Genomic DNA, 25,900 nt, shown 5'->3' with positions numbered 1-25,900 from the left:
GTCTTCAAGCTTTAAATTTTAGAAAAGTGTTTAATAAAATCTCTGTTTATCTATCTGCGGAAATAGAATAGAATAACAGAATTGGAAAGGACTACTGAGTAAAATGGTTTAGTCTGTGTCATTTTCTGCAACCTGTTACAAGTAAATATCTCACAGTTGGACTGCCCACATTACTGAAACTGAAGAAATTTATAGTTAGGTTTGTGTCTCTGCTGCCAAAGTGAGCATCACACTTAAGATTAATATATTACATGGACATAATTTCCATAATTTCCAAAGTTTTAGAGTCAGCACTGGATGGTACAAAACCTCTTTTATAGATCAGAAGAAAAATCCAAATTGGTTCATTCTGGATTAGAATCAGCACCCAGAGTCTAGTCTACAGCTCAGCTGCATTGGCAAATTCCTAGGCTAACGGGATAACTGCTATTCTAGCAGTTTTGAGATGAATAAAGTCCACTTTGATGCCTACAAAAGAAAAGAGAAGAGAGAAGAAAAGAAAAGAAAAGAAAAGAAAAGAAGTGAAGTGAAGTGAAGTGAAATGAAATAGTGGTGAAGATTTTAAAATCTCCTGGTGCTTGAACATAACTATCCTATGTGGTGAACCTCTGACCTGCACACTGCAGTCTCTATAGGCCTCATTAATTCAAATCAAATATCCAATCTATTTAAGCAGATGCTTCCTGTTCTAAGTAAGCCTTACTTGAACATCAAAATATTTCCAAATTTCAATATGTCCCATCCTATATCATTTGGTTGTTTTTTGTTCCAATTTTCAGCTCCTTGATCCTGGATTTAGCATGAGGTCCTGACTTCTAATTTTGTTTGATAGTTTAAGGAAGGATACATTTCCTCCAGAAATTTCATGACAGGATCTGGAAATCCAAACTGATTGCTTTCTAGAGCAATAAGACAATCTAGAAGTGTTTGATTAACTGAACCTATATTTTCAGAGATTAAAGAAAGTTCTTGAACAATGAAAGATGAAACTCATTTCAAATATAACTTTTCCTTAGCTCATCTCTTTGCATATACTTTTGTTGCATGATCCACTACGAAAATAAGTTTACCATCAGGAATATCTCCTGAGGCAACCTGTTAGTATTTTAACAGAATTGCCAGGACATTCTGCTTTTCTGCAGACCTATCCTCAAGAGGGACATCAAGAAAATGACAATATTGTCACTCCCATCAGTGTAACGAAATGTTATGCATAGATACTAAAGTACCATCAATCCTGTCTCCCAGCTCCGATAGCATCATTAATTTGACATTTTATTCCATCTATTGAGGTGGGGGGGGGTGTAAAATTACATTTACAAAGTGAAAATAGGTATAATGACATTTCTTTTTAACTCCAGTTGGGAGAAATAAAATGTCAGCTAAGTGGCATATAAAAGAAAGAGGAAAAAACAACTGGAATTTAAATTATTTTTGGAGAAATCTGCAATAATTGCATTTTTCATTCTCCCAACTGAATAATACACGTTCATTTTAATAGAACTCTATTACTTCAGAAAAGTAGAATATATACAATCACTATTATTACATAAAATACATTGCTAAACTAAGATGATGAATCTCTTCAATCTATTTCTTTGAATTAAATATTCAAGTAGATATCCTTAGGATAACATGCCCTGTCCTGGCATAGAAATTTAAAGCCAATTCTTCTGAAAGCAAATGCTTCTTTGATGGCTATGCTTTGACATTTTGACTCAAAAGAGAAAGAACATGGTCTATCCCTATTCTTATACAGGCCTCCAATTTGTGTCACAGTGGTCAATAACATAATCTAATTGTCGGTAAAAATAATAAGAGCTCTTTTAAATATTCTAATTTTTGTTATTCTTCTAGAAATGGGGCAAAGTTCTCTAGAAACAAACACTTGGCTTGAAATACATACATACATACATACATACATACATACATACATACATACATACATACATACATACATATTCTGAAACAAATATATATATTTTCTAAAACAAGGAAGAATTACTAAATAGCATTCCAAATGACTGATTTGCAGATACAAGGTTTAACCTGGTTACTCAAAAGATTGGTCAGATTGATATTGATGCCAACCATTTATTTTCCAGGAATAGACTCTGGCATTATTTTATTTGAAACGAAGATTATGGGACAGCCCATTACAGGAATTAAGCCAAAGTGTTGTGTTTTGCCCTCATTTTTGGGATGAATTATAACTATTGTTTTCACATTTTATATACCTTAGCACTTTACATTTAAGTAAATATAGGATAGCATTTGCAAAAGGCAATGTTGCCCTCCAATATGTTATACAGAAGATGGTCATCTCTCAAAGATATTTTCCCTGGCATTGACCTTGAAACTATGGGTCATATTTAATTACCCTGAGTTTTACTAGAATTTTTTGGCAGATATTATTGGGCCTATTTTAAGAAATTTTGAATTGGTGGAATATGTTAAAATATTTTCAGATAAAAAGAGGGATCACAGACGCATTTTTAACCATGGCTAGAAAACAAAACAAAACATAAACATAAGGTCTTTAATAATAATAAGCTTGAGTTTTAAATGTTTTATGTATATCTACCATTTTTAAAATTCATTAAACTGTTTTATCATATGCTAATTTTAAAAAAATATCCATTGTTCTTCGGAGTTTTTTTGGTTATTATTATTATTACCCACATTTACATTAGTACAATCCCTCTGCTAGCTTGGGAACAGCGCGTGCGTGCGCGCACACACAGACACACACACACACACCAAAGGTGGTATTCAGCAGGTTCTGATCAGTTCTGGAGAACTGGTAGCAGAAATTTTGAGTAGTTCGGGGAACCGATAAATACCACCTGTGAATGGCCCTGCCCCCATCTATTTTCTGCCTCCCAAGTGCCAGCTGATTGGGAGGAAATGGGGATTTTGCAGTAACCTTCCCCTGCCACGGCGACCAAGACATACCATGCCCACAGAACTGGTAGTAAAAAAAAATAATCCCACCACTGACACATACGCATGCACACACATTATATTAAACAACAAAAACAAATAATAAAATAATAATAATCTAAATAACATAAACAGGAACTGTGGTGGCACGATAGTTAGAATGCAGTATTACAGGCTAACTCTGCTTACTGCCAGCAGTTCAATTCTCACCAGCTCAAGGTTGACTCAGCCTTCTATCCTTCTGAGGTCGGTAAAATGAAGTCCCAAGTTGTTGGGGAGTGATATGCTGACACTGTAAACCACTTAGAGAGGGCTGTAAAGCACTATGAAGTGCTATTGCTATAATATAATATAAACCAAATATCCTCTAATAGTCCTATCCAATGGAGATAAATCAATCTTCAATGTCCCAAAATGCAATCCTGAAAGACAAGAGTCTTGTCTCATCAAGAAGAGGGGAGAGGAGAAGGAGGGGAGGTGGAAGAGGAAACAATGGCAAGCTTACACAGAAGGGGCACCATCCTAAAACAACTTGGCTATGAGCTGCTGCAGATGACATTGCTTTGCTCAAATCTAGCCAAGCCTGAGTTTTAAAAAAGCTGCTGATCAGCAGAACCTTGAACAATATTCAGTGTTAATTCAAATTCGGTACAAATCTTGTTGTAGGTGAGTAGGTAGAGAAAGAAACAAGAGATTAGATTGCACTTTTCTAAAGCTGAGACATCAATTAGAGAAACAGTAAGTTTAGTCTCTCATAGCACTCTGGCAAGCCTACACTGAAGGTTTCTCCTGAAATCACAGTAAATGAAAAGAATATAAAAGGAAAGCCTTGATAAAAGTATATCCCAAATTACAGCTACAAGTCATATAATGTCTATATGGAGCATCATTTATTCTGATTGGGTTGTAGCTGCAGCAGTAGAAGGAATGGGGGGAAATGTTCATATTGTATTTGACTGTGAAATGTAAATATAGACAAATTTGCACTTTCCGGACTGTAACTATAAATGTAAAATGGGATGCAAATATCCTTCCCTGTTTGTTCTTAACTGTACTTTGTGATACAAGTTCCCAGGTCTAAAAAAAGTCTGTCTGAAGTGTAGACATTAATAAAAAGTGCTTCAATTACAGTTAATATTTCTTTCATTTCAGCAAACCTAATTCCCTTGCATTCTTAATTATCTATTTAATAACAATATACCTTTATGTAATCACTTATCTCATTCTAATTATTTTTACAATGTAAAAGAATTTTCAAACTATTTATGTTTATACATCACTACTTTCAATTATTCATAGTCCCACTAATCATCCATCAAGTATGTTTATGTTGATTGTTGTCCTTGTATATCATACATTCCAACAAAAATATTGTTCCTTCATTTTTAAATAAAGTATTCTAAATGCTAGCTTCATAAATATACCAATCTTTCATTACTTCCTTATTAAACTATTTATCAACAACAAAATATCTTTGTAATATACATCACTACCTAGGGTTATACATAATATTACCAATCATCTATTAAATGTACACAGATTCATTATTATCCTTTTCCTTCATTTTAAAGCAAAGTATTCTAAATTATTCAATTCATATGTAAGTCGGTCTTCCATTGTATCATTATTAATCTATTTAACAACATAATTGTATTATGTTACAACATAATTGTATTATTACTTATCTCCTTCAATTAAAACATACATAAAACATTTTTCATTTCCAGTTTTTTTTTTGTCCAACCACTGATAAAACAAGTCCCATATCTTATAAAATTGCTCATCTTCTTGTTCTCTGATTTCAAATGTCAATTTGCTCATTTCAACACACTCCATTATCTTTCGAATAACTTCCTCATATTTTGGTATTGTTTCATTTTTCCATTTGTTTGCAAATACGATTCTAGCTGCTGTTAGAACGTTTATAATCAAATATTTCAAGTCTTTATTGTATGTTTCTGGTATAATTACCAATAAAAAAAATCTCTGGTTTTAGGTCTATGTGTTTGTGTATCATTTTCTCCAACCACATGTGAATCTTAGTCCAGTATCTTTTAGCTTCAATGCAAGTCCACCACATGTGGCAGTAGGAACCCGGTATCTGATGACATTTCTAACACTTTTCGGATTTATCCTTAGACATTCTTGCAATTTTCGTTAGGGTAAATGCCACCTATAAAACATCTTATACAAATATTCTCTGTATGCAGTTGACATCATCATTTTATAATTTTGTGACTACAATTTCTGCCATTTCTCTAAATCAATCCCATGTCCAAAATTTCCCCCCAAGCTATCATAGTTTCTTTAACTTGTTCCTCTTGTAGTTTAACCTCTAATAAATATCCATATATTTTTTTAATTACTTTTTCATCAGTACCTGTTAAAATTTTGTCTAATTCAGTCATTTTGTTATAAAGACCTTTTGATTTTCTATCTTCATTATATCTAGAGTGCATCTGCACATATGAGTACCAATTCATTTCTATTCCTTCTTGTTTCAACTCTTGGATAGATTTGAGTTCACCCTCTGCATTCAATATTTCAACATACCTGACTGTTTGTTCCTTTTTATATATTATTGGATATGAAAGAGCATCAATGGTTGATATCCAGACTGGCGTTTTTAAGTAATGTAATCTTTTAACCTTTTCCCAATTTAATAGCAAAGCCTCCCTTATATAATGTCTTCTAAAATAACCATGTGCTTTAGTTCCCTTATTCCCTTATTAAAAAGCAGGCCATCCCAACAGTAAATCATGACCCTCTACATTTAATAATCTAGAGTTTTTTAGTGTTATCCACTCCTTAATCCACATCAGGTTTGTTGCTTGATAATGTAACTCCCAATCAGGTAAGCCCAATCCTCCTCTTGTTCTAGCATCTTGTAGCAACTTGAGTTTTATTCTTGCTTTTTTTCCTTGCCAAATAAACTTCAAAACTATTTTATTTAGATCTTCAAAAAAGTCCTTGCCCAATCTGATTAGAATTGTCTAGAACAGATATAAAATAATAATAATAATAATAAATATTTATTTCTTAGCTGCACCCTCTCCCGAAGGACTCGGGGCGGCGTACAATAAAACACATAAAATAAATATCTAGACAAGACATACATATAACAAAGACGTATACCAAGACGTGTACAAGGAGGAGGTGGGCTGATGAATAAAAACAATTAAAATCACAATGTTTAAAAACCCCTAAATAAATGAATACAATTAAATTACCCAAATAAAAACCCGTCAGGAGCGATATAGTTAGATCATAGTTGAGCTAGGCCGGCTACTTGGAATAGGTGGGTCTTGAGCTTTACACGGAAGGAGCGGAGGTCAGAGGTATTCCTAATATCCGGAGGGAGGTCATTCCAAAGGGCTGGGCCCGCCACAGAGAAGGCTCTACTCCTAGGTGCCGCCCCTCGGCACTGTCTGGTGGACGGCACCTGGAGGAGACCCTCTCTGTGCGAGCGGATTGGTCGCAGGGATGTATGGGGCAGAATACGATCCCGCAAGTAACTAGGTCCTGAGCCATGGAGCGCTTTAAAGATAAAACATCATATAACCACAGCTTACTTGATTTTTCACTCCTATATATAAAACCTAGTTAATTTAAAAGAATTAAAATATAAATATTGGGACTTAAGTGGAATAATTTTTGGCTTTGGCTCTGATACAAATATATTCTTCCATTGGGGTTTTCAATTTATTGGTAAAGATAGAGTTTTGTATATCCAAGATGGTAATTATGAGTTACCAGTGTGCTGTATAACTATTACTTTACTGAAATATAGTCATTGCTAACACATACTTCTTAAGTGACCTTTCAAAACTGCAAGTAATGATCATCACTGGGGGAAAAAAGAAAGAACATAAAAAGTTTCTTTGGAAGAAAAAAAGAGTGCAACTTAACTGAGTGTTTCTCCTTGATTTCCTGACCTAGGATTATTCCTACTGATGAAGTTATTTTTTTAAAATTTAATGGTTTCCATTTATCTTTAAGAAATCTTCTTTCATAGGGCATCTTTCAGCTACTTAATGACAAGGACAATCTGTGCATTAGATTCTGCTTTTGGAAGCAAAATGTTTGGGGCCAGGATTGGCAAAAACCTTTACTTGTATTGAACTGCAAAAGAAGATAGCCAACTAGCATCTATTAATTATGGATGTCTGGGTCAATATAAAATCTATTCATTTTCCTGTCAATATAGCAGGAAAGAATTCCAGGCTGCCTTCATTTTAATGCATTTTTTAAAATTTATTTGAAAAATCTGCTTCCATACAACTTTTTCCAATGTCATTTTTAATGTAAAAGCTTTCAGATTTTTTTTAATGATTCTTTTTCCAAATGTTTTGTTTTATACACAGTATAATTTTCCCATTGCAAAATTCCAAACATAAAACTCCTTTTTAAGATAGAATGACTTTTCTCCACTCTCAGCTTTCAAAATCATATGTCCTTTGTAGGATATACTGTATCCCCGTGCATATTTATTTATTTTGCAGATTTTGACTGAAAGATGAGCAGTGGTGAAATCTATTCAGTGCTGCTCTTCTTTCAAGAAGCCCTTCTTGGTAGTTCTTGTGGTTTTGATGCTATTGGGGAGACACAGAATGAGCTATAGCTACTGAAAGATTCTAAGTAAAACAAAAGGACTAACTTTAAGGTAGTCCTTGACCTATGACCACAATTGAGCCCAAAATTTATATTGCTAAACAAAATGAAACGCTACAGCTGCTAAGATAGTTACACCATTGTCTTCTGTCTTCCCCAGGGATTTTGCTTGTCAGAAGTCTCAAAAGTTGATCCCATGATCCCATGACACTACAACAATCATAAATACATACCAATTGCCAAGTGTCCAAATTTTGATCATGTGACAATGGAACACTACAATAGTCATAATTGAGGAAAATGGTCAGTCACTTTTTTCAGTGCTGTTGTATCTTCAAACAGTCACGAAATGAAAGGTTGAAAGTCAAGAACTACTTGTACAAATAAAAGAATCGATAGGGCAACTGCTCAGTGTAGACAGCAAAAGGCTAACAGATAATAAAGAAAAAGCTCTTCAAATTCTTATTTTGAGGAAATGCATTCAACCAGTTGATTATGAACATCAGAGGTAAACAGCCAGATTTAAAATATCACCTGGAAACACCTATCAATCTCAAAATTGATTTTCAGGACTAAATTAATTTTATTTCAGTATACCGGAGGAACTGTGCTGCTACTTGGGCTGAAACTCTATGTATTAGTTTTGAGAAGTCCCAGAGAATAGCAAAGTGTCAAATAATTGGAGAAGAAATGTACTCTACGTCCAAACCAAAGAAAAAGCAAGATAAACAACAGACTAGCTAGCCAATCTAACATTAATGCAGGAACCTTGGTGGCACAGTAGTTAGAATGCACTATTGCACGAAAACTCTTCCACAGCCTGGAGTTCGATCCTGATTTACTCAAGGTTGACTCATTCTTCCATCCTTCAGAGGTCAGTAAAATGACATTGTTGGGGGAAAATATGCTGACGTTGTAAACCACTCAGATAGTGCTGTAAAGCACCATGGAGTAGTATGTAACTCTAAGTGCTATTGCTATTACTAGGCAGTACTTTGAGTGTGAGCCCCCATAGTGTTTCAGAGTACATGGAGGCACCCATATACCTGCAATTCTTTAAAGAGGCTGCCTTTTTTATGTAGCACATGACCTTTCTCCACAATTACCACATGATTCCTAGAAAAGGTACACAAAATTAGGAAAAAGGTTCCCCTTGTCAGAGTCATGGTTTTTCCTACACATGAGTCCAGAAGGATATAAGTTACCAACTTAATTCCTTCAGAAGCAGCAACCATGTAGAGCATCTTGATAGATAAGCAACACTTGCTTCAGGTTAGATTTAATTTTAGTACCTTTTTTCTGTATATATTCTAACAGTATCCTGGCAATATAGTGTGAGTGATTATAAAGTTATTGATTTGTAAGCACCTTGAACAAAATTCAGTAATTAACAGAAGCCAGAAATCAGATCTCTAGTGTAGCAAATATCTATATCTATATCTGTGTGTGTGTGTGTGTGTGTGTGTGTGTGTGTGTGTGTTTTGGAGTAGCACTTATAGCAGTGGTTCTCAACCTGTGGGTCGGGACCCCTTTGGGGGTCGAATGACCCTTTCACAGGGGTCGCCTAAGACCATCAGAAAACACATATTTTCGATGGTGTTGGGAACCGAGATACCAATTTTATGGTTGGGAATCACCATAACATGAGGAACTGTATTAAAGGGTCATGGTATTGGGAAGGTTGAGAACCACTGGCTTATAGCAAAGTAAATATAGCTAGGCTTAATAATAGGCTTCTAAAATAGCAAATGCAATGTTACTGGTAGGTTTTATCTGCTTCTCTAATTCCCAGACTTTAGGAGGCAATCATTTCACTTTCTTCTGCATTGTCAGATTTTATCTTCAGTATTATGTCCATAGCTAGAATACTTAAAACGGATTAAGATAAGCTTGAACAAGTTAAACAAATGGCAAAAACAATGGCCAGGAGATTAGAAAGTAAATCATATGAAATGAGATTGAAGGAACTGGGTATGTTTAGAGAAAGCTGAGGGATATGGTAAGATATAATCATTTTTTTCAACTACAGTAGATGTTAGACAACTATCCAATATTTTAATCTAGCACAGTGCTAAGCAGAAAATGGGGAATTGCCTCAATAAACTTCATTATTTCACTCATAAAAATTCTATGATAGATAACTGACCTTTGTACAGATGTGAATTTCAATTTAAAAGGCTTATTGTTGCAAACATATCTATCATCTTTTCTTCAAAGTTATAAGTGAAATGTCAGTTTGACAATTAGGAGATGGAACTGACATAAAAAGAGAAATAAGCTGGGAATCCAATTGTCTCCAATGGTTCTTATAGGAAAAATGCAAACATTACTTTCATAATGAAGTGACTTTCAGAATTATGATATCGAGGACACATTTCCTTGATTCAGTATGGCTTCAAAGATAAGAATTGATGTTGCCTTTGAGGATAGTACTTGCCTATTATTCTAAACAGCATACTTTAAGAAGGATTCAGAATACTCATTAAGTGCCTGGAAGAAAGCAAAGGAAAACAGATACTGGTAGCCTAAAATATCCCAATCTTTGGTAAAGAGGTCAGAAACAGATTGCAGTTCAATTTATTTTCTGGTGTCTTCCAAACCAATTAAGTCTTTAAGTCATCAGCAAACAATCAACTATTACTTACCTTCTCAACAGGTTCTGGAAAAATAATCAAGAAGACTTGCATTGCAAAGCCATTTAATCCTCCAGCACTATCTTCTTTTCACTTCAATAAAATTTGGCATTTATACTTGAGGATCATTTTGCCTTAGATCCTGAACTTGGGGAAATGGCTTCTCCATAAGAATAGAATAGAATAGAATAGAATAGAATAGAATAGAATAGAATAGAATAGAATAGCAGAGTTGGAAGGTATCTTGGAGGTCTTTTAGTCCAACCCCCTACCTAGGCAGGCAGCTGAGTTCAGCCTTTTTTAAAGCCATTTTTCACCCTTCCCAGGCTCCAGAAGCTTTATAGGAACCTGGGAAGAGCGAAAACAGCCCCCCACCCGCCTGCCCCCCCCCGCTCTCCCCCCCCCAAGCGGAGGCCCTCCGGAGGCTTCAGGAGCTTCCCTGAAGCCTCTGGAGTGCAAAAAACCAGCCCTACAGGCAAACCGGAAGTTCAGGAACGTACTTCCGGTTTGCTCATAGGGCCGTTTTTAGTCCTTTGGAGCCTTTAGGGGCCTTCAGGAGGCTTCCCTGAAGGCTCCAGAGGACTAAAAACAGCCCTATGAGCAAACTGGAAGTGACTTCTGGTTTGCTCGTAGGTCATTTTTCGTCCTTCAGAGCCTTCAGGGAAGCCTCCTGAAGGCCCCTAAAGACTCCAAAGGACTAAAACCGGCCCTACGAACAAACCGGAAGTCCATTCCTGAACTTCTGGTTTGCCTGTAGGGCTGGTTTCTTGTGCTCTAGAGGCTTTATGGAAGCTCCTGAAGCCTCCGGAGGGCCTCTGGGTGGGGACCGGGGAGGCTGTTTTCGCCCTCCCCAGGCTCCTATAAAGGCTCTGGAGTCTGGAAAGGACGAAAAAAGCATGCAAAAAATGGGAGGGAGTGCTGGTCATGCACGCATGCGTGCTGGGGGTCACACATTCCTTTATGAATGTGGAATGCCCATGCGCAATCCCCCTGCGCTTCCCCCCTTTTTGCCATGTGAGCCAAAAAAGGTTTGCCATCAGTGCCCTACATGATGTGCACTGAACTGTGATATGTACCAATCATTGAGGCTTGTATCTATCAACATTTCATATATAATAAAGGATAGAACTTGCAAGGCAATAAGTATTCTGCTTGTCTCAGAATGCAAATGAATGCCCTTGTAAAGTCACAGATTTCAATGAGCATGATCTTAGATATTTCTGTCTTGCAAGGGTACTGATATGTTGGGAAGTGTGCTTTTCTAGCATGAACTATCAGAATAAGGTACAGAAATAAATAAAAACCTTAATCCAAATGGATCTTTATTTATTTTTCTTCTTCTCTCTTTCTTAATTTTTCTTTGTATTTTATTCTATAATAAATTTTAATAAGGAAAGGAAGCTTAGAGACTAGGTAGTAATTGTTTAATACTTCTGGATCCAGGGATGACCTCTTAAGGGGAACAGACCAATTGCTATTTAAAGGCTGCTGACATTAATCTCTTTCTTCCTCCCTTCCTCCTTACTGTCTGAAGAAACCAAGAGGGAAAGTTACAGGCTTCCAGTGGTCAAAGATATGCTCTCTCAATTACTCCAGGAGGGTAGGCAGTGGCGTTTTGCCTAATCCAACCTTTATTTTTGGTATTTTTATGGGACATTTCTGCTCTGCGTACTCTCATCTGCTGGCAGTCATTTCCAAAACTGCTGTTTGTTTGCAACATTTATAGGTTTAGGGACTGGTAGGGAAAATGATAAGAGTTTTGCTAGTTTCTGCTTCTACCTTCAATGGGGTACAAGGTAGTGAGAAGCAGTATTCCAATGCTTTTCACAATCTTTGTACTGTAGCTATAACTTGTTCCTGGATATATTTTAGGATACAGGCCTATGATGATGAGTAAATCTGCATCCAAAAATTGTGATAGGTGATAGGTCAGTGGGTAAGAGAAAAATCTCAGATGAGGTAAACATCCTCTTAATACACCATATTCCAGCCTCTCTTTGCTTCATCCCAGACCTGTCAACTGCGTTGATCTATCAGTTATTTTGCACAGAGCTCTATCTATCTTCCAAAACCAACAAACCTGTATCTGTAAATAGCTGAAATGACAGGCAAAGGGATGGATCAAACCCCTTCAATATGTATACAATTGCCTTACTGACCTGGTATTTTGAAATAGCAATCTACCAATTTTTGAGAAGATTGTAAATGTATGTTCAAAAATAACCCACGACAGCTTTTCTTGTACAAAGCATTTCGGGGCAACTTAAAAGCTGGCAAAAACCAATGTCAGGCATCTCAGCCTACATACCCATCACATAGAAAGACCATGCTGAGTGACAGGAGAAATAAAGATAGGGTCAGGGTGTTCAACTGACCTGCACTGCAGCACATTTATGCCAAGCCCACATGCATGAGTGAGGGTAAAAGGATTGTCACCCTGCTATTCTTCAAAATGGGCAGAACAACTAAATAAGTTAAACTAATGTTAAATTATAACCTGGCATTACCAATTAAGTGAGTTTTATGATGGCATGAGTGTATAAATTGTTTTTTTATAATTATCAGATTATAAATTGTATACAGTGTGTCACAGTTATACTTTTAAACAACAGGAATGCTATGAGGTTCTGTTGTTCAGAGAGATAACATTATTTAGGCAATGGTTACAACACTAATTTCTTAATTTAATGGTTTGGTTTACAAAATCTCTGAATGGGAAATCTTTTATAAAATTACATGCCAATTATTTAGCATTATGTGTAATGTAACTGTCATAGCAATTTTAGGGTAATACATTCAAAAGAAACTTAACATCTGGATTTTTCCCTTTCAGTTAGCATTTGGAGATCAGTTCAGAAGTATTAATCATTGTTATGGATCTAGAGATTTTTTTTTTAATTCTTAGAAAGCCGCAATAAATGTCATCAGGAAATATTTCTCATGTCTGAAAATGGTGCCCACTTTGGCAGCATTCATACTAAAACTGAAACATCTGAAAATGCTGCATTGCAAAGCATATGCCCCAACACTGGAAATCTTTAAGAAGATGTTGGATAGCCATTTGTCTGAAATGGTATAGGGTTTCCTGCCTAGGCAGGGGGTTGAACTGGAAGACCTCCAATGTCCCTTCCAACTCTGCTATTGTATTTGTATTTATTTATATGCTTCAGAAATTAAACTCATGGAATTGTTTCCAACATACAATTTTTTTTATTTTACTGTAATGGAGATAAAGAACAGTCTAAATTATTCTATGCAGATCTGTTTGTTGAAAGAAACTTTAACTTTAATAATCATATTATTAATGTGAATCATATTATTATTATGTGAAATATATATTTTCAATTAAATGTTTGAATTATTTTTTATTTATTTTATTTTTATTTATTTATTGGATTTGTTAACCGCTCCCTCTCCCCTAGGGAGTTGTTTTCAACTACTCATTGTTTTTGTTTCCAACTACTGATCATCCAAACTTTTTGCAGCTGCACACAGTAGCCTTAAATCTCATGAGAATGTCATATTTTATTAATATAAAAATAATTTTCATAAGCAACATTAAGAAATATAACTTTAGATGAAAGATATGGGTCCAAAGTTACCCTTGTTCTAATAAGATATAAAATATAGAAATGAGAAAACAGTTTTAAAAATAAAGTAGTCCAGTTTTTCTGTTTAATTTGGACTTTCTTAGTTCATGCAGTCCAATATCATCACTGAGATAATTTTCATTCTTATTATTTTAATGAAAAAAGACTCAGGTTACAGTGATCTAATGCTTTTGTTTATTTGTGACCATTTGGTGCAAATGATTGCTCAATTAAGCAATTGTAGCTTACCTAAATTGTCCCTGCTTCTTTTTACGATAATTAGGCTGCCTTGTTAAAGGGAAATTGATAAGAAGGCAGAATGAGTCATTGTCTCAACCAATATGAAATTAGCACTTTAATTTCATTTGAGAAATCCAAGATGGAATTATTAAATCCTTGTTCCCACTAAGAGTAACAGAATAACACTTAAATTTTCCAATGAGTCTTTTTAGTCATGACATATTTTCACAGGACTGGTGCTACAGAATTAACAAAGTTGCTTAAACCATGGCCTGAGGAGGTCTGAGTACAATTAAATTTGAGATATCGTTCCAGTAATTCTGTAAATAACTTATAAGTAAATTATTTTCAAAGAAAGAAATCATATGAGATTTCAGCAAACCTTGTAGAACTAAATATTAAATAATTAATTAAAAATTAAATCTGAATTTGCCCATATGTAAGACATTCTTCCTTCAGCACACCTCCAGGGCAGGTATAAGAGAACACCCATAGCAGAATGGGTTTGTATATGTGGTGAAGGAGAAGCGGAAGATATCTTACGTGTTCTATTACACTGTGAGTATACAGAGCTTGTAGGTCTGCACTTATTAGAGAGATTGCCAGCGAGGGCAGACAATTTTTATCTAGGCTTTCTCCTCCAGGACACAAACTCGGCTACCACGTATGTCATGGCAAAGTTCTGTGCTGCTGCAATGTCCGCAAGAAAAAAATTGGTTATAGAAGTATAGTTGTCACCTTGTACCAATTATCTGGACATATCTCTAACAATTTCTGGACCATTGTATTTACTCCCATACTTATCGGCTTTGCACCCAGGTAAACCAGGGAGTAACCCGAACAATTTGAGAACATGTATGTTATTTTCCATTTTTAAAGTCAATACCTTTTAATTATATCTTAATGCCAGTACTTTTTAACTTATTGTAAAAAGTAATGTGTATTGCTGGTATCTGACCGTAATAAAGATTTATACTATACTTATACCCATATGTAAGAGCTCAGAAGGGATGTGGTGGCTTAGTGGCTAAGATGCTGAGCTTGTTGATCAGAAAGGTTGGCAGTTCAGCGGTTCAAATCCCTAGTGCCGCCGATCTACAGCCATTCATAAATTGAGTAATTCTCCCTACATTTTTCCCTCTGAATTTATTTGCAAAGGATACTGATAGCTTATGACTAAAGCAAATGGAAATTTTAACTAGCTACGATTGTGAGACTTACCCAACTATAAGGCTTATACTGGCAATGACATTGCCTATCTCCACCCATTTCGATCACTAGATGGCAGTATTATGGGGCCCTCAGAGCCTTACAAATTTTGAATCAATTTTAATGGTTTATTTTATAAAACAAGTATGATATCATTCTGTTCCAATGTTTATTATAATATTAATAACATAACCCCAAAACTTTAAAATTATTGCAGGTAATAATGAGATCCAGCTGTTTGGGAACTAATGATGCAATTCTGAGCCTCAGTCTTCCTTTATTGCAAGCAAAAAGTATTTCAATTAATTAGGTGCCATCATGTCAGTCCATCCTGTATAAATCTCTTCAACTATCTCCAATCTGTAGCTCTTCTAAGGCCATAGCTCCTTAATTCTTTCCATTCATCTGGTCCAGGGATGAAATGCTATCAGTTTGGACCGGTTTGCCCGAACTGATAGTAAAAAATGTTACCGGTTCGGGTGAACTGTCATTTCTGATGATCAACTGTCATGCACGATTTATATTAGCTAGAAAGCATGTTATCCTGCTTTCTAACTAATCTAAATCGCGTGGCACAGCGGATTCCCTTTCCTTGCTGTTCTACTTACCTTTCGGGCCCGCTCGATAGCAGGACATCATCATGTTGTTGTTGTTGTTTTTTATAATAAGTTTTATTGGTTTTTACAATTTTTTTCAGGGAAAAACGGTTAAAAAGGCTATAGAAAAATTTTATAGCTACATCGTGCGAGGGAAAGCAGCCCCCCCAAATCTCGCAACTTTTACAATAAAGAAAAAAATAGAAAAACATCAGCATTTGAATAGATATTAGCAGTTTTGAATTTAACACTAAATCATCAATATATTTCAATCATTTTTTTTGTATCACTTCCGTGAAGGTACATTATAACCACAATTGCAATAATGTTTCAAATCACTTTTGTGACCTGAGTCTTCTGGTTGTTGCATCCTCCCCCCCCTCTACTGGAAGAGCCTCAGCTCCTCCCTCCTTCATCTCTTGTGTAACATCCCCCATTTCATCTAGGAGAGCATTATGTTTTTTAGTGAAAGCCTCCGCCTCCACAACTGTGTTAATTCTAATTCTGCTGCCCTCCCAGAAAATCAACATGCCTTCTGGTAATAACCACCTAAACCAGACCCCTTTATTATATAATTTTTTTGCTAAAGAGGAATATTTCTTCCTCTTATCTCTTACTTTCTTTGGAATCTGTTTAAGAATGGTTATTTCTTTATCTTTATATTTTAGTCATCCCCCCTTTGAGCTCGTAGAACCTCATCTCTTGTGGTCTTTCTGAGAAATTTATGAACTTCCCTTGGGACATTGTGTGTTCTTGCATATGCTGAGTTAATCCTATAAATCAGGTCAATATCCCACCAGAGTTGTTGTTTATCTCTATTGATGTATTCTGCTAATATTGTGGTCATAATCTCCTTAAGATCTTCATTCTCAATTTCTGGCAAATTTTGAAACCTAAGGAAAAAAGACATCCTTTCAAATTCCATTTTTATAATGTGGTTTTCAAATTCTACGCTCCCCCTTTGGATTGTCTTAACCTCCTCCCTCATCCCAACCACACCCTCCTCCAGTACACCTATTCTCTGCTCATTTCATGTGGCTTGTTGTTGTGTTTCTCTGAGCTGATCATTTAGGTCTGTCAGTTGTTTTTTCAGTTCGTCCTGTCCCTTTAAGAGAGATTAAAGCATCTGGTGAATAGATAAGTCCTTTGAACTCTCTTCGGGGGCTTTAGGTTGTAAAAAAGACTCCAATTGTGACTGATGAGTAATCGGACTGGATGTAGAAGATGTTGGAGCCAAAGAGGCCTTGCCAGGCGGTAATTTTTTAGGACCCATCATGAAGCTCAGAGATAGTTATAAGTCTGTACAAAGAAATGGCATCTGTGGAAGAACACAGCTGGTAGAGATCACAAGGCAGGCAAATCCAAAGGAGAATAGATCTTCTAGTGGAACAGCAGATCAATTAGATAAATCAAAATATTCCAAATCCAAGGGAAAAACGTATTTAGGGAGGCTCCTGGAGATCTCTGGGGTGGAGACTAGTTCAGAGCCATAAAATCTTGCAAGGAAGGAATCTCATTCATAAAGATGAAGAAGAAGGAGGAAGTTGGCCATCTTGGCTCAGCCTTTACAGGTGGTCAGGAAACAACAAGTCCAAAGTTCCCATACATAGTTTAGAGAAGAGTCAGTTCAACCATCCTTTCTCTCGCAATTGTGGTCAAAAATTATTTTTCCATTGTTTAGGGGAAGTGAAAGTAAGGTTTTAACTCTCTCTCTCTCCTGTGAGAGGGAGAGATTTTGCAAGTGCCGCTTTTCCGAGGGGGGTGGAAATTCCCCCCTTCCAATCTTAACTCTTCCAAGGGTTGAAACAAAATTCTAAGAAAGCTGCAGTTCATCAATTGAGTAAAACAGTAAAAGACTTGGGGAGACTTCCCACCTCACCGCACTTCAGCTGTGTCTTTCAAATTGATCGTTTCCTTCCAGGCTCCATTCGGCGAAGGCGCGCAGTGGCATTCCGCATACCCCCCATGCTTTCCGGCTCCTAGGGCAAAGCTGGAGACCCCCCGGTGGCCGCCGCCATTCCAGGGAGTCCCAGCAAGCCGCCCCTACGGCAAGGCGCCCCTCCAAGGCACCCTGTGCTCCCCCTAGGCTTAAGGGGAGCCCACCAAAAAAGCGAACAGCAGACTCGTGCGTCCGTCGCCCTCGGATACCGGAAGTCGTCCCATCATCATGTTGTTTTTGATGTTCTGTGCATACGTGGAAGGTCTTGCGCATGCGCCAGGTGGTGTATGCATGCTCACATTTGCAAACTGGTTGCGAAGTAAGTAGATTTCACCTGATCTGGTCCAATTTCTTCCTCTTCTTATATTCCCCCTAATATAGTATTTTTTTCTAGTCCTGTGTTTGTTTTGCCTAAAGCAGAATGCTCTATCGGTTGTAAATGGCTGTTTACTGTGTGGGACCAGGTCGTTGTTCCACCCAAACTGCACATTGCAGTATTATATGCTTTACACATAGGGCATCCTGGAATTGTCAGGATGAAGTCTTTGGCTAGGAGTTTCGTGTGGTGGCCTAACATGGACAGGGAGATCGAAGAATGGGTGGCTACCTGCACACCGTGCCAGGAGTCCAGACCAACTCCCCCAGAGGTGCCCGCTAAGGAGTGGGAGCGACCTCAAACACCATGGTCTAGGGTGCACATTGACTTTGGTAGCCCAGTTCATGGCCAGACATTTCTCGTAGTTGTGGACGCCTACTCGAAATGCTTAGAGGTAGTACTGATGACCTCAACTACGGCAGAAGCGGTCATCAAGGTGCTACAGAGACTTTTCTCCACACACGGCCTGCACGACGTCTTGGTCTCTGACAACGGACCCCAATTCACAGCCATGCAATTTGAGACCTTCCTAGCAGCTCAGGGATGCCCTGGTCACGCCATTCCATCCGGCCTCCAATGGTCAGGTGGAGAGAATGGTGAGATCTGCAAAAGAGGCCCTCTCTAGGATTAGCCCAGGAGATTGGCAAACACAGGTTGACCATTTCTTGCTAATTCAGCACATCACACCCAGTGCCACTACAGGGAGAAGCCCGTCCGAGCTTCTCATGGGTCACCGGCTGAGGTCCCACTTAGACCAGCTATACCCCAATTATTCTGCCTCATTGGCCCCAGACTCCATAAGCAAGATTCGGACATTTAGCATAGGGGATTTGGTATACACCCACAACTACACAGGGGGAACTCTGTGGATTCCTGCACAGTGATAGGCGTCACCGGCCCTTGCTCTTACCTTCTAGAGCTCGAGGACGTTAGGAATTGGAGAAGGCATATTGCCCAACTCCATGGCCGCCTCTCCAAGTCCACTCTTAGACAATCAGAGGTAACTCCTGCACAAGTTAGCCAAATCCCTATTCAAATGGAGCAAACATAGGTAATGGGTTTGTGTATCATTACCCAAAGAAAAAACACCCAGGTTTGGAAAGTACTGTCCAAAAAGATAATCAATCAACAGTCTTTATTTTGCCCAAAATTGATTAATTGGCTCTTCTTGTATCCCATAGAGTTCATACTGTTTTCAAGTCCATACATTATTTTAGGCTCCATTTTGGATTCCAACTGTCATATTTTCCATTCCTACAGTTCTTTATAAAATACAGACATGGTATAATCCTTGCTTCACTTTCTTATCTATTCTGAAATATTTTGACCAAATTCAACTCTAACAGTATCCTCTTATTCCTTCTAATACCACTGCCATCTTCCACTTGCACAATCCTAGGCCTTGTTTGGAAGAGGAGGAAGAGGAGGAGGGGAGAAGAGAGGGAGGGAGAAAATGTAAATACAGAAAGAAAAGGAAACAAGAACATTCATGTACAGTACATCATTAAACTTTGCCCATAAGGAAAAATATTGATCAGATTTCCAATCATATCAATAGAGAGCTAGTTCACAAAAACAATTGCATATTGTCAGTCCAAGATTTTTAACTGCATTATGTTCTCAGCAATGAAGAGTAATATTTTTGCTGCTCATGCTCGATAAATCTATAATTCTTTCTGTAGTGATGCACTCCAAGCATTTGCTAAGTAATGCAAAATGCTGTATATTTGCACTGTTAAGTCATATTGATCTTCGTAACATGGTATTAACAAATGTATAGATATGCTATACAACATATGCTGATAGTGGGAGAAGCTTACAGTATACGCCAGAGATTCCTTATGCAGCTTACACTTCAAGCATAATAAGACTGACAGCCAATCCTTCTAAAACACTTCTTAGGTTGTCTAGTAATGGGAATCACATCCACCTTATATTAGATATTTGATTAAGGTCTTCTCCCTCTTATGAAACTGATTCATTTGTTCTTGTCATGTATAGCTCATTTTTTTCTGTGTAAGATGTTAAGCAAAACTTTGCTTGCACGAGAAATTTGTGCTATTTTACAGTAATTTCCAGTAATTTTCTCACATTTCCCTTCCTCAGATTAGGTATTTAGACTAGTGTTTCCCAGTCCCTGGACCAATTTTCTTCCATATTTGTGACATAAAGACATTCAAACTTTAATACCTATTCTTCTGCAGCTTTAGCAGTTCAATAGCCATTTCATCTGAGTCTGATAGTTTTCTGTTTAATAGCTGGCCTATTGCTTGTTGTACCATAATTTCTGTGGTTCCTGAATATAATGGCTCTATATAGAATTTTTTTATGTATTGACTTCCAACTCGCTTTACCTATTTTTTTTCTATAGGAACATTTTCTACAATGAACATTGCCAGGATTACCTTTGTTTGTTCCCACTTAAACTGTATTTTTTTGTGTGGTTTTTCTAATTTTTGTACAAAGCGTCTCAATTTCTCTATTTTCCTCTCTTGGTGGACATTCTTGAAAGAGATACATTTCCTTGTCCTTTCAGACTTGAGAATGAACTTTATGTTTAACCATCATTATGTATTCTTGAGGGCTGTGACCTTGGAGCCCAGAGGGTGTTTGGCCAGGGTGGCCCAGGGAGCTTGATGTCACTTGTGTCGGGGCACCACAAGTGTTCTGTCAGAAAAAATGAGCTCCCAAGCTCAGTTTTTGGCTGTGATGGCCTCCTGCAACCATCTGCCAGTGAAAATGGCGTTCAGAAGTTTTCCCGAGCCCCGTTTTCACTGGCAGAGGCACCCCGGGCCAGTCCGTCACTGTTTCCAGGGTGGCCCCGCGATCTAAGCACTCATAGGCCAAATCCAGTCCCCTGGCCTTTTGACACCTGTTATTTAGTTGAATTCTGTCTATACTTATTGGTAAGGGGCCTTTTTCACTTAATACATAATTACCTGCAACCACCAGTTTTCTCTTGAGTATCGCCCTAATTAATAATTCTTTAAAAAATAATGTCTTGCATATTATTTTGTTAGGCTAGTTTGTTGATTTTATCAAATATACTATCCAAGTCATGAAGGTGAGTCTGGATTTTAATAGTTGAAACCAGTGATTCAACTTTTACATAGGCTCGCACTGTTTTTGGCTGTTTTGATTACAGAATGAAATACTTCCTATATGTCAAATGACTGTGATCCCAGTAGCTACAAGGAAAACTGATCTTATTTCTAGTTGTGACACTTATAGTGGAGTGCTGCTAGCAGACAGGTGACCATGATAAACATGCACCTGCATTGTGCTACAGATTGAGACCTTGAGCTATAGCAGCACTTCCCAAACTTGGGTAAATTACTCACAATTGGGTAAAAGTGTTTTTTCTTTGGGTTAGGGCACACAAACCCATTACCCATTCACAACAGGGACATTTAAATTGACTTAAAGTGGTTTACGTACATTGGGTAATAAAGGACATTTTGATAAGTGGTTTTGGGTAATGAAAGAAAAAAAGCTTGGGAAACACTAAGCTAGAGTGAGGTTTATAGTATTATAGGGTTTTAGAATATAGCTATATAATTATTATTATTATTATATAATAGAGTTGTTACAGTCAATCCTATAGATGTGTTCTAAAATGCTTTCTACAAAAAGCATACAGTGCAAAATTATTTTTGGTAATTATACTTTTTCATGCTTTTAGTGGTTTCATTCCTATATTTTTATGGTTTTATTTTAGGAATCTTCCATGTCCCTTGGCCAGCTTCTAGCAAGAAGGACGATATAAAAATATGTTTGTACTTTTTTGGTACCTTCATTTCAATGTCGACTTCTGATGACTGCCTGGATGAGACACTCGGTGTGTTTTCATGGCTGAGAGTAGTCTTGAACCTGAACTTTCTAGACCAACATCTTAACTACTACAGTGTTCCAAAAGATTGGTGTTGCTTTGTGTGTTCAGATTAAGCATTATCTGGACATGTTAACATGATTTTCTAGTTTAACATATCTTAGTAAATTGCAATGGTGCCCTCTTTAATACAGAAAGCATATTGATTCAGCTCCTTCCTTATCTTCTTTGCCCTTTTGTATAATTTTCTCCAATTCTACAAGATGTCTTTTGATATGTAATACTTTATAAGAGCTATCCAGAGTTCACTAATGCAGAGAGTTGTAAAAAGGTTTTGTGATACTGTTTTACCTGTTAGCCTCTTAGAAATATTCCCTTTAGATTGTTTGCCTGCTTACCTTAAAAATGCAAGATAAAAAGCAGTTTATGCATGTGGTTTTTTAAAAAGATGATGTACATCAAATGGCGCTAATCTAGACTTAAAGTTCCTATTTCTCAGTAAATTCAGACAGTCCTTAAATGTATGCATAATATTATATCAACTCTTTACAAATGCAGTGATCACAAAGTCTGTTTTTGGAGAGAGAAACTTAGTTTTTCTTTAATCATACTTTCATTTATTTCAGAGTGACTTTGCGTAATTTATCATTGGACAGACAGATAATTTTGATATGAATAATATTGCTCCTCCCTTTCCCTCTGAGCTTACCCATTAAAGTAAATAATGCTGTCATCTGACAAGGTTTATTCTACTGTGTTTAAATCTTTCCAGGTGTCAATAAGATTGGACTTATATTTTCTCCTACCCAATATTTTAAAAGCAAGTTATCAAGATGTCAGCAGATCTGACAATTAAATTATATCTTTCCTGTAGCTAAAGACAAACTGTGTCATCAAAAACAGTGGTATATTTACTCACAGCTCCTCTCCAACACACAGAGAAGTGCTGTTTGGTTGGCTTTTGGATTCACTAAAAGGACGGTATGTATATCCATCCACATGGAGTAAAATAGGGAATTTGTGGCTCTCCCGATTTTATTAGGCTACAATTCCTACCACCTTAAATTGTGGCCCTACCCACAAGAATCAGAGTTCGCTCATGGGTTTCAATTCTTTTGCTTGCTTGGTTTGCTTGTTTGTTTGTTTATACCCCATCTTTATTATTTTTACAAATAAGTTAAGGTGGCAAACATACCTAATACTCCTTCCTCTTCCTATTTTTCCCCATGACAATCATGTGAGGTGAGTTGGGTGAGAGAAAGAGTGACTGGCCCAAGGTCACCCAGCTGACTTTCATTGCTAAGGCAGAACTAGAACCAGTGGTGGGATTCAAATAATTTAACAACCAGTTCTCTGCCTTAGTGATTTCTTCCAACAACCAGTTCACCAACCAGCTCAGAAAGTTAACAACAGGTTCTCCCACCACTCACTAGAGCTCAGAGTCTTCAATTTTCTAGACTGGTGCTTCAACCATTGGGTAAAATTGGCTCTGCCTTTTAAACCACATTTTTTTAAAAAAAAAATCTGCCACCTAAGCCTTGATATTTTTTGTTGGCAATCCCAGGGACTAAGTCACAGACTTTTACACGCAAACAAACATGCTGCCACTGATATAACTTTCTATAAGAATAAGAAATGACAGTTTTAAACCCTAATAGCACAATTACTTGGGAGTGAATCCCACTGAACTGAAATGACCTTACTGGGTTTACATGCTTTGGATTGTACTAAGAGCATTTAAAAATTCCTCTCTTGCTATAATTGGGAATGTGATTTGCTGCAGTTCAATTCCCATTCCATGTTTGTCCAAATAAATAGTTGAAGTTTAACAACACTAAACCCTCTGTATGTATTATGTGTAGGACATTTTCTAAGCAAACATTTTCTCTGAAAAATGTCCTCATAGGACCTACAGAGTCCTGTTTCTTTCCCTTTTTTTACCTTTAAATGTTCAGGCTCCTTGGATGATCAATGCAAATTATTTTTGGTTAACACCATCTGTGCATTATCAAAAAGAGAGGACAATATAAGACACATGTTTGTATAATATTTCCATTTGAAACATAGCAGAGAAAAATATGAGGAACTTAATAATAAGGCTTCTCTGTCCTAAGGTCACACTGGGCTACAGAGATGCCACCAGTAGTACTGTTGCCCTTTTTGAAACACTTGGACAAGAGTTGTATTCAGTAACTTCTTCAGCTTAAGAGGTAACACGTTTCCTACAAGGGCTGTTTTCCCAATGCTGGAGCAAAACAACATAAATAGGAGACAGATATATGACTAGGATACTCATAGCTGAAACTTGGAAAGAACACTAGAACTTCACAGTTCTTGAAGATATTTTTGTTGCTGCAGTTTTATACGCTCTGATTAAATTAATGGAGGAATATCATATTACTGTAAGTTTGAAAACATAAGGAAATGCTTCTGTTTTTAGTTCACTCATTTACTTATTTATTTTACTTGAACAATGGCTGTTCGGTTAATATTGACAACTAATCTGTATCTTTGGATTAGTGCAAACAGTGCTAGGATGCCCCATCAAAGCCACATACCCTAGAGACAGTGAAATGGATTCCCTAAAAAAATGGGCAAAACCTTTTTTGGTACCATTTACTCTACCTTATTTTGTCTTGATGTGTTTTTTAAAAAATAAGAATCTCTTTTCTGTTCTCTTCTTTATCTTGCCAAAAATGTACCTGTGATAAATAATGAGCAGACCAGAATTTTCAAAAGGGAATAAACTGCAGTAATGTTTCTATGTCAATCATGATAGAGGAAATTATAATATGATCAAGTAAACATTCTTCTCTACTTCCCTTGTCAGTGATACTTTAAAAATAAACTTTGTCTTCTTCTGGATTTAGGTTGTGTCTAATTGATTATACGTAATTCCTAGTAAAAACAGTTCTAGTTTCATTTGAATTTGGAATTCTTTGCATTATTATATGTATTTGTGTTATCATTCCACATGCGTTACCATTCCACATAAACAAGTCCACGCCTGAAGTAATACAGAAAGCCAACCTTTATAGGCAAATTATGAGAATTGCAAGTCATTGGATTGATCAGGGACTACATTGGAAAAAGCTACATAAAACTATTACAGGAAACTAATCTAATGTTTTTTTTCCTATTTAAGGGTATGTAATCTAAGACAGTTTGTATACATACTAAGCACTCAGGCAACAAGAGGAATTAACCATTTCCTGAAAGGCTTCTACAACAGCCAATTCTGTTTGGGAGAAATGGAAAATGGCAACTGCACTGAAGCGAAGGCAATTCAGAAATTTGAGGTCAAGTCACAAATGTGTAAAGAAAAGTGTGTTGTTACTTGGATCCCAATCCCCAGAAGCTGTATCATTAGACACTACAGGCAATTAATTAATATTGTGCATAGTCATTTGCCTTCCTATTGTGTGGCCTGGCCATTGTAACCATAATAGACTATGGTACTTTTTTCAGCTATAAAAGTGATTAATAATTCTGTATTCAAAGAATTCTGTATTTAAAGATAATTTTCTCTATATGGACTGAATTACTTAAAATACTCATCCCAGGATCAAGAGCTGAGTATGGTCAGCTAATATGGTTCCTGTTATTAGAACAAATTAAAGGAGAAATTAAAATGAATATGGCATCATGATTTAAATATTTTTTTTACTCTGAATATTTATCTCTCCCCTCTATTCCATTTGAGAATGGTCAGCAAGGACATAGCAAGAAAACGCATGAGCAAAATAAACTATGCAATATAAACCCATGATTGCAGTGATGAGTTCCATTCTATAATATAATCTATATTATTATTCTACAATCTATTTCTATAATCAGTATTTTATTCCATAGGTGGGCAAACGAGAAAATATGTATAAGCCAGAGGAGATTCTTAGCACATCTTAAAACATTTTCTTAAAATAAAATTGAATAA

At 36.7% G+C, this 25,900-nt stretch overlaps 1 protein-coding gene across 1 annotated transcript in view; it reads left to right on the top strand.

Moving 5' to 3' along the window:
* SUCNR1 (succinate receptor 1) overlaps positions 1–24,799 on the top strand; it is a 79,917-nt gene extending 55,118 nt beyond the window's left edge. The window contains exon 3 of the transcript XR_014175508.1: positions 21,856–24,799. The gene's annotated coding sequence lies outside the window, so the exon portion shown is untranslated. The remainder of the gene's footprint in view (positions 1–21,855) is intronic.
* Positions 24,800–25,900: the final 1,101 nt, after the last annotated feature.

Source organism: Natrix helvetica, assembly GCF_964273705.1.
Source record: "Natrix helvetica genome assembly, chromosome: 5".
NCBI lineage: Eukaryota > Metazoa > Chordata > Lepidosauria > Squamata > Natricidae > Natrix > Natrix helvetica.
Note: the sequence above shows the minus strand (reverse complement) of the source record. Positions and strands in the feature narration are given on the sequence as shown.